Genomic DNA, 11,019 nt, shown 5'->3' on the forward strand with positions numbered 1-11,019 from the left:
TTGAAAAATCCCCATCAAAAAGGAAAAAAATGCAACTCATGCCAAGGAATTCTATTGTGAAAACTGCCCATTAATGACAAGATACTCCACTAGTATATATATATATATATATATATATATATATATATATATATATACACATACACATGCATATATGGGTATAAGGACGTCACCAACGGTGCAAATAACAAGAAATACATAAACAAGAAAAATGGAAAACAGGACAAGTAAACACAGATAAAAGACCCTTTATTTGTTGTTGGCTGTCTATCTACTACTCATTTCAAGCATTCAATGACAATATGAGTCTTCAAAGACAGTTGCTCCCAGAAATTCTAAAATAAAATTTAGGATTTATGGAGGGTCAAAGTTAAGAACAAAAAAATGACAACGGAGACATAGAAGGAAGCCAAACAAAAACCAAGAAAGAGGGGAGAGAGAGAATAAGACAGATAGAAAATGTTGAAGGAGAGAGGGGGAGAAAAAGGGAATTAATTATAGAAGGATGGAGGAAGAAAAGAATACAGAGTAAATTGTCGCATCAAAAAGGTGAAGATAAACTTACTTGGAAATGGATGCGTCGTAGTCAATTAAATAATAAATATTATATATATATATATATATATATATATATATATATATATATAATTCAATAATAGGATAAAGTCTTTGTAAGAATTTATCAAGTAGTTAGCGTCGAAAAACCTCATAAGGGAAAAAAACCCATCATTTATTCCCTTTATTTTTATGTGTTTTGACCATACATGTACTGATGAGTAAAAGATGCAAATTACTGCGTTGATTATGAAATCATGATTTACCATTAAGTTAAAGTTTTTAGGGGGTTAGCTTTGAGAATTACATTCCCTCGCGTTCGGTAAAAATGTGTTATGGTAGTTTGACTTTTAGAGTCCCTCTTAGCGTGAGGCATTCTTGTATAGTAATGCCCTTATATAAATTAATATATATATATATATATATATATATATACACACACACACACACACACACACACACACACACACACACGGGTACAGGACATCACCAACGATAATATTTTCAACAAAGATATTACAACTGTATCTGATTGTTCACATACTGTGCGTGTATACATTTATTCTATCGCTGATATAATATTGTCATATAATACAATATGGAATAAGTACTTCCAATATTATCACTCCAAAAAAAGTGATAATGTTGGAAAGTGCTATAATTCTTATAAATCCCTAGTTAATAGTTGATGAAGAGAATATCCTATAGAATATATCTTTGTTTTACCAGATCAGTTTTTACTACTAAGTTGTGATTTTAAAGAGCTGTCAGTCAACAGGAACCAAAAGACTGGTATGCGACATACTGAGATGTCTCTTTCCTCCTTTAATCTGGGATATCATTTGTCTTGCACATTCATGTTGATGTTGTCTGCTCTCAAACCAGATAGTGTGAGATCTATTTAAGTCAGAAGTACAAACCATTCAGCATTTTATTGAGGGATATAATGGAGGCCGAGAGCATATATTCTGGGTATACTAGATGAATGCTACATCCACCAGAGTGGTAAATTTTCTATTTAATAATTCTATTCTTGCAATATCCTGATATAATCTGATAATTTATTTTCAAATCCAATGATACACACTCAGAAACAAAGATTAAGTCTTGATGAAGTCATTATGTATAGAAATAATCAAAAGTTTGATTTTGCATATACCAGAGACTCAGCATAGTAGCATATCATATGACAAAAACCACCACTGTACACCAGTGATGGAAGAGAGGATGAAAATGATAAGAGTCAAATAAGACTATAAACTGTCAGTTATTATTATATTTTTCAGTCATTTGCCAGTGCAATACTAAACACTTGTAACTAGCATGTAATGTTACTACTACTGCAGCTGTTATGATCAACAAGCTTATTCTACATTAACACAGAAAAAGTAGAACAAGTTAAGTGAAGAACAGCAATTAAAATTTTTTTCACCTCTCATTAATGTAGCATGTAAATGCTCATTAACTTATTGACAAATAACTCAATACTCATTTATATAAACTAAATAAAGACTTACTTAGCCAAACAAAGATCTCTCACTATCATACAACTTTGGTTGTCAACTTTCTTCATTACTTGGGTGAGAGGAGAAAAAAAATTGTTGTTTAGCCCTAGGGCAGCCCTGCTTGTGCAGAATAAACCAGTCCTGTCTTTTTGTCTGACATAGGATATCTAGAACTACATGATACAGTGCCTTGTTCAAGACAGTAAGGAGATTTAGCTGCTAATTCTAGCAGGTTGAAATAAGTTCACAGTGGCTCCTTGAAGTCCTTAAATATAAGTTTTAGTCTCTTGATACAAAATCTTCACAAATAAATGTAATAACTAGATTTTAAACAAGCTAATGAGAGTGCCTCTACATGATCCCTTAACCTGCTAGAAATATTAGTCAAATCTCACTCAAATTACACCTTACCATCTCAAATAAAGAAATAAACAGGAAGGACAAACTGAATAATGTAATCCTACAATGTTTGAAAAAAGAGATAGGATAGTCATAACAAAAACGTTCTGAACATAGGACTAATGCAGAGCTGAACAAAAGCAAGCATATTTCAAAAGAACTATCAGATTATCCAGAAAGTTCTGAGTGTTTTTTAATATGCAAAATGAGATATAAATAACTGACCTTTCAATAAATTTTACTCAATGAAATAATTTCCATTATTATTAATGACCCTTGCCAATCTATTAGGTAACTTAAATATTCCATTAGCATGAAATTTGACTGGTCTTTAAGACAAAAAGTTATCTAGATGCATTTTAACTCCATCTAAATCATTAAATGTTTTTCCTTGCAATAAGTTCTGTAGAGAAAAAACAAGTGGTAGTCAGATGGCACAGTATCAGGAGAATATGGTGAATGGAGTAAGAGATCCCAGCCAAGTTCATGTAGACGGGCGTTGTCTTATTAGAACACTACCCCTTTCTTGTTGGCAATCATCTCCAGCCTCAATTCTTTGATTTGTTGGTTCAAATTAGCCAGTTGACATCAGTACACATCAGAATTAATGGTCTGGTTTTGTGGGAGAAGCTCATAATAAATAATGCCTTTATGATCCCAAACACAAAGCATAGATTTTTTGGCATGGATATTCATCTTTGGTTGCTGTTTTGGGGGATTCTTACACAAACTCAAGGATCTTCTTCATACTATGTTTTCGTTCACAATCTAGTTTTCATCTCCAGCCATTTTTTGATTCCATTTCAAAAGCATATCACAAACAGAATACCAGTCCAAGCAATTCTTTTCTGAGAGTTTGTGAAGGTCCCTTACATTATAGTGAGAAAAGTATCCTAGCTTCACTAGGTGTTCATGAGCCATACTTTTAGAAACTTCCAACTCCTCTGCAAGTTCTCTAGTCGTGATACTTGAGTTTTCTTCGATTTTTGCCTTCAAAACATCTTCATCCAATTTTGAAGGTCCTCCACAGTGACTGTCATCTTCCAAGCTAAACTCTCCAGCTTTAAATTTTGCAAACCATTTTCGACCAGTTGATTCACCTACAGCATCATCACCATAAATTTCAACATAAAATGTTTTTGCAAGTCTTTGCAGCATTTTCTCCTTTTTTTTAGGAAAAGGAAAGCATTACAAGGCGAATATGAAATTTTCAGTCATCCATTTCAAATGTCAATAATGGGTGACTGGAATGAAAAATAAATTTATTTTTAGTCAGGAACAAAGAAGAGATGCACTACCACTTCAAGCAACATGAAAGTTTTAACTATGTTACATTTCAGGTGTGTTCAATGAAGCATTAAAAGATTTAGCTTAAAAATGCTCAGAACTTTCTGAACAATCTAATAATTGAAGTCTGCACGGGCAAAAATCAAACAGCAAAATACAAATATAATATATAAAGTGTGCATGATGAGAGAAAATACCTGTTCAAAACGATTACTTCCTCTACTCACACCATACAAACATAGCTGATTATTTTGATTTCTAGAGATTTCTCATAGGCCAATATTAAATGCATATCTTTCTTGGATTATCTGTTCTGCCTACATTCAATCATTTCTTATTTAATCCATTTAATTTATTATCATTAAAACTGTATCTACAACAGATTCATTTGATGTGTGTCTCTGTGTGTGTTTGTCATACAGGTGAGTTGACAAGAGTTACTAGAGTATTAGGTAGAATTCCCTGTGGTATTCATTCTGGCTCTCTGCACTTGAATTTGTTTCTTGATGAGGTCAATTTATGTCTGTCATCCTTTCATGGTTTATAATTAAAGCACCAGTCCTGCACACGAGTTGATTCTTTCTCTCTCTTTTTCACTTTCACTCTGGAAGAAATCAGTTGAAACATGAATAGGAAAAGGCCGATGCCAGGTTTTAAAAGCACAAGGACTTGGGGGCTCAAGGAAGGAAAGAGCTTGTATATAAGATAAGCCTGATTTTAGAAGGGTTACTAGATGATCTCTCCAGAAAACTCTTTACCATATCAAGGAAATGAGGCAACCCTTATGCCCAGTAGTCTTTACCGCTGCTGTGGACTATTGGAAAAGTAACCCAACCCTTGCTGAAAGGTTTAAGAGGTTAAACTTTGAGATGTAAGAATAGAGGCCAATGTAAGACAAGAGATTCTTTAACTTCAACTAATACAAAGTAGAGAGGAATCTTCACAGTATGAGCAACATGATAGAAAATATCCCTTTTTACAGTCAGTTACATGAGAAAGAAAGAAATGGACAAACAAAAAACAACACATGCAATAGGGGAACTTCTTTAATTTTGTTGAGGATGAGACAACTCCACCGAAAGAGAATTTATTAATCTTACTGTTAATATTAGTACCACAAAAGGTGGCAAGATGGCAGAATCGTAAGCACAATGAGCAAAATGCTTAATAGCATTTCATTTGCTTTTATGATCTGAATTCAAATTCCAAGGTTGACTTTGCCTTTCATCCTTGCAGGGTCAATAAAATAAGTACCAGTGAAGCACTGAGGCCAATGTAATCAGCTTACCCACTGCTCCAAACTTACAGCCCTTGTGCCAAAATTTGGAAACAATATTAGTACCACAATAATAAAACACCCAATACACTTTGTAAAGTGGTTGGTAACAAGAAAGGCATCCAGCTGCAGGAACCCTACCACAAAGTAGAATATGCAAGCAGGACATTCTGGACATTCAGGACATTCTGACCGATGTAGGAGGACAGTGACTCTAAATAAGAACTGACTCAGACTGTGCTGACCTGTTCAACCCATACCAGCATGAAAAAGCAGATGGAAAAATGAAGATTATAGAAGAGCAGCTATTATTTTTGCAGACAACAAGGTTATTCTCTCTTCTAGTAAAAAGTAGAATGTGCAATATTTGTTAACATCCTGTGATGCTGCATGAAGACTACAAAGAAATGAAGCAAGCATGTTTTGATGGATATGTAATGTTAGTGTGCATAAACAGATTTATTTATATGTGCACACACATATACACATGTTATGGTCATGTTATGTGTAATATAGGGAGTTGAAAAATTACATTTAACAAAAATTATCCTTGCAACCAAAAGACAAAATCTCCATGAGAGGCATGTAGCAGGTTTTTGCTTCACTTTGAATCCTAACTGTTAGTTCTCCGATTATGAAAAGCTTTGTAAACATAAACAGGATCTTTCAGGTTGAATAATGCTGTCAGTAAAAATCAGATTGATAAAATTATATATAAGCACATCCTGGATTTTCAAATGATGATGTCACCACAGATCTGTCCAACCAGATTTGTTATGGAGCACAATGAGACCAGATTGGAAAAGAAATGGCAAAACTTGATGGGCAGAGAGTTTGAATGACAGGAGCTTAGTGACATGAGTAGTGAAGCATAATGGTCAACAAATTATTGCATTTGGCAGTCTACACCAGTACAACTGTCAAAAACTAGCACACTTACCACTCTAACAGGCATACTCTTACTTGCCTCTCAACAAACATTCTCCAACAACACCTGGCTTTCTTTTCTGAAACTATCATGGTCCATGTAAACTCAAAACAATAAAACAGATGATTACTTTTCTCATTCATCCAACATCTTACCCATCTAGAAATTGTTTCAGCTAATCCAAATGTTTGGAAAATAAAAACAATACAGTTAGGATCTTATATCTAGCTGTTTTGATCTTTGCTTTCTTGGAGGCCTTCTGACAAATTTTCACTTATTAGAAAGCAAAACGACCCATGTTACATAACAAAACAGTGAAGTTTCAGGGTAAGAAGAGTCTGATGCTTTGGGGATACATAAAAAGTGATGGTTAAAATTGATGGTAACTTGAATAGTACCAAGCACATCCTGTTGCTAAAGGACAATTTCATACCAGATTTGGATAAAGGTGACATTTTTCAGCATGACATAACTCCATGCCACAGATCACATGCAACACAACAGAGTCTAGCTGATGAAGCTGTTACCATATAAAAAGATTGGCCAGCTCAGAGCCCTGACTTTAATATCATCGAGTAAATGTGAACAGAACTAAGAAGATTTCATCAGAAGAATCCACACAATCTTCTTGAAGGGTTGTGGAAGCTCAGCCACAGAGAATGGCATCTCATTCCTGTGAAGATAGTGAAGGATTTGTACGCATCTCTTCCCAGGTGCATTGAAGCAATTATTGAAGCTAAGGCAAGCCACACGAAATATTAACAGTGTACAGTAACTTTTTGAAATGAACATTATATAATAAATTTTCATTAAAGGCAGTGAGCTGGCAGAAACTTTAACATGTCGGGCAAAATGCTTAGTGGTATTTCATCTGTTTTTACATTCTGAGTTCAAATTCTACTGAGGTCGACTTTGCTTTTCATCCTTTTGTTGACCATATTCATTATATCAGGTCATCTGTTGATCATATTCATTATACCAGGTCATCCCATAAGTTCTGTCCGATTTTACCTTTTTTAAAACTGAATGAAATTTAATAGTATTTTAGAATGTCTAATGGAATTAAAAATTATTTTTATGTATTTGTGTATATTTAAACTAATTAAATATTATTTTACAGAATAATAGAATTAAAATTTCTTTGATTAAAACCCTTTATAACATGGAAGTATCCAAAGAGCATTTGAGGCACATAATGCTTTATGAGTACAAAAAAGGAAATTCTGCAGCCGAAGTGACTCAAAACATACAATCAGTTTCTGGGAAAGAATGCTTGAATGAAAGAACTTGCAGAAGATGGTTTGCAAAATTTAGAAGTGGAGATTTCAGCCTTGAAGATGAAGATCGAACAGGACGTTCAGTTGAGTTTGATGATAAGCTCCTTGAGGCATTACTTGAAGAAAATCCTGCATTATCAGTTGAAGAATTGGCAATAAAGATTAGTTCAAACCATACAACTGTTCATCATCATCTTCAACAACTTGGAAAGGTTCCTAAACTTGGAAAATGGGTGCCTCATGAATTGTCCAAAAGCAACCACAAATCCCGAGTTGACATCTGCTCTTTTCTCCATTCTTGCGAACTCATTTCGCCCTTTTTGTATAGACTTGTGACTGGTGACGAGAAATGGATCTTCTATAGAAATGTTAAACATCGTAAACAGTAGGTTGGTAAAAGGGAAAAAGCTCAACAACAACCAAGAAGAGAACTTAATGGGAAAAAGGTTCTTCTCTCTATCTGGTAGGATTGCAAAGGAGTAATTCACTTTGAATTGTTCCCACCTAATGCAACAATCAATGCTCAAGTCTACTGTCAGCAATTAGAGCGTTTGAACCAAACTTTGAAGAAAAAAAAGACCTGCTTTAGTGAATCGAAAAGTGATGTTTCATCAGGACAATGCGTGACCCCACACTGCAAAGATCACATCACAGAAGATCGAAGAGGTTGGTTGGGAAAAAACTCCTCATCCACCTTAATCTCTCGACCTTGCTCCTTCAGACTACCATTTGTTTTGTAGTTTACAGAATCATTTGGGGGACATAACTTTCGCAAGCCAGGAGGAGGTTGAAACTGACATTTCAGAGTTCTCTTTGAAACCAAAAGAGTTTTACATTGATGGGATTAAAAAGCTTGTAAATAGATGGAAGGAAGTCATAGATAATCAGGAAAAGTACATTGATAATTAAATTTCATTTAAATATAACATTTGATCATTTGTTTTCTTTATTCAAAATTCGGACAGAACTTATGGGATGACCTGATATATTAACTGAGATAGCAAACTCTCATATGGTTTACTGAGAAGAATTACTGAGAAGAATTAGTGCTAAGATAAGTTTGGAACATTTGCTTGAAATATTTTTCTTGCAGCAGAACTTCATTCACCAGCCTCTAAGCAAAGAATTGTGCCATTCCTATATTCTGCATATTTTACCACTACTACAATCTCTACTCCTCAGAGCTAGCTAGTTGCATGCTTCCCTCATGAAAGCTCTATCATTGTATCTATCTCCTCCCTGTGCTCCATATTAACCACTTTCCTAGTACTTCCTCTCCTGAACAGAAACCCTCTGAAATTACCTTTCCATTCAGGTTTTACCCCATGGACACCAATATAAAGTGGTTTAAACTGAACATTAATCATATTGATTTTGCCAGTATCTGGTAATGACCCTTCCTTTAAATCAAAACCATAACAAAAATTTCTTTAATCATCCTTAGGTCTCAGTAACAAGAGTACATGACCTAAATATTTCCTCATTAGCTTCCCCTTAAAACATTCATTAAGACTTAAAATTTTTACTATAATACATATATGTCTGCATGCAATAGCGGGGGTTATATTTATCTAGAGAGGAAACCGTATATTTATTGAAATTGATACGGGTTTCATGTAGAATGGCTAAAATTATTTAAATACTTATTTCTACACCAGAAAGTCGTGAAGCAAGAACAGCAGTATGCCACACTAAATCATTTACACTGTTTACTTTTGTTAGTCTACCTATGAGTTCAAATACTGCCAAAGTCTTCCATCTCTTTGAAGCCAGTTAAATAAAATCCCAAGCATGGATTGAAATTGACTCAATTTCACTATCTTTCTGCCTTACAAATATTTTGCCTTGGTTTTCTTATAAGAAATCAATATAAATTCAAACACATTTACTAACTGTGCATTTACAGAGTAGTGGAGTTTTTGTAAGCAAATAACTATCTGCAAACTTAAGTAGACAGACAGGCATAAAGAAATAAACTGATTTAATTTGACTGTCAAAATATTACAAATTGTATTAAGTGGTTCCCATGACATTAAAAAAGTTTTGTAATATATAATGCAATTTATATAAAAAGGACAATAAATGAAAAAAAGAGAAGTAAAAATAGCATGACTTGCACATAAACATGAAAGCTTTTTCTCATAAGGACCATCACTTCTACCTCTTAAATCTAACAGGCAGACAGTGAGACACCTACTATCATATTCTCACATTCTTACTCTTTTCTTCTTTCCCTGCCTGCCTGACATTTGTCAATCTTGAGAACCTACTTTTGCAGTTTAATAATCTCTCTGTCGCTCTTCAACTTAGTAATTACTACAGCTGACATATAGCTAATGCACAAAATGAGTTCATTGACACTATCTTTTACTCACTAGAAACTTTTTAAAGCTAATCCTTTTGCAAACTATCAAGATTCCCTGAGCTTGTACTTATTTTTGGATATTGTAACCTTTAGGTTGTCAAAAGATCATTAGACCTGGTCACCCTTCACTCTGAATTTAATACCAGTTTATAACATGTAACTTTTCCAAGATAGGGCATAAGAATTGAAGACAATAGATCACACGTCAGTTTTACAAAGCTACCATCACTCAGTGTTGAACTTACACCACTTTGTGAACTGTCATAAAATGCTATGTCAACTTGGTTGCTGAAAGTTAAATGGACACTGAACTGCCAGTGAGTCATAGACACTGAAGTGTCAGTGACAGAACATAACTGCAAATTCTCATAGATCTAACATTAACATAACCATCTGCATCTCACAAACTTTATGCCAATACTATATGGAAATGACCAGTTTCTAGCAGTGATGAGCTAAATGTCTGCCAGTATTTAGTTATGTTCTTTTACATTCTGATTGATTTTGCTTTTTATCAAAATGGGTTCAATTAATATTTTTTTTTATAAATATGCTGAATTGATTCAATAATCTATACTTCACACTTAAAAATACTGATTGATTACAAGTAGCCTATGTAATAAATCAATATTACAAGTTAAAATAGAATTAAAGCATACCCCTAAAAACAAAGGTAAAACAATATGTATATTAAAAATATAAGACACAGAAGGTCTCAAGTTAAGATAAATTCATAAACTACAAAAGGATTTACAAATATCAGCAAAATATCCCTCAAATAATATATAACAGTTATCAAAAAAAAAAGAATTAGATAACATATCCTTCATATATTATTTCACCAAAATTTATGCAATAGTATCATGAAATAAGAAATCTGCTTAACCTATAGCACATGGAAAAGTGATTGATGATGATGATAATAGTGATAAAGACAATGATGATGAAGAACAGGACAATGGTTGCTGTGAAAGTAGAACTGAGGGTGATGATAAGTTGCAGTGAGGGGAAGACAACCTCTTCAGAGCTAGTGTAAAATGCACCTAGTACACACAGTAAAGCATTAGCAGCTACTGAAACTATGCCAGAACTGAGACATAGGAGGAAAATGTTGTCTTCCACCTCATGAGATCCTGTCAAACTAACCATACCACCCCAGACTAAAAAATCAGACATAAAATGATGATGATTATATGCTAATATATGTGAGGGTGTGAGGGTGTATGGCCTAATGGTTGGGGTGTTGCACTCATGATAGCTAGATTGTAATTTCATTTCCTAGATCAGGTGGTCTGTTGTGTTCTTGAGCAAAACACTTCATCTCATGTTGCTCTGTAATCACTTCAACACCCGATGCATGGTACACTGTATACCTATTCAAACAACATTGGAGAGTCTGAGCTTATGTGTGACATGGGAATTTGATC

Source organism: Octopus bimaculoides, chromosome 3 (assembly GCF_046866305.1).
Source record: "Octopus bimaculoides isolate indiv1 chromosome 3, ASM4686630v1, whole genome shotgun sequence".
Taxonomy (NCBI): Eukaryota; Metazoa; Mollusca; class Cephalopoda; order Octopoda; family Octopodidae; genus Octopus; species Octopus bimaculoides.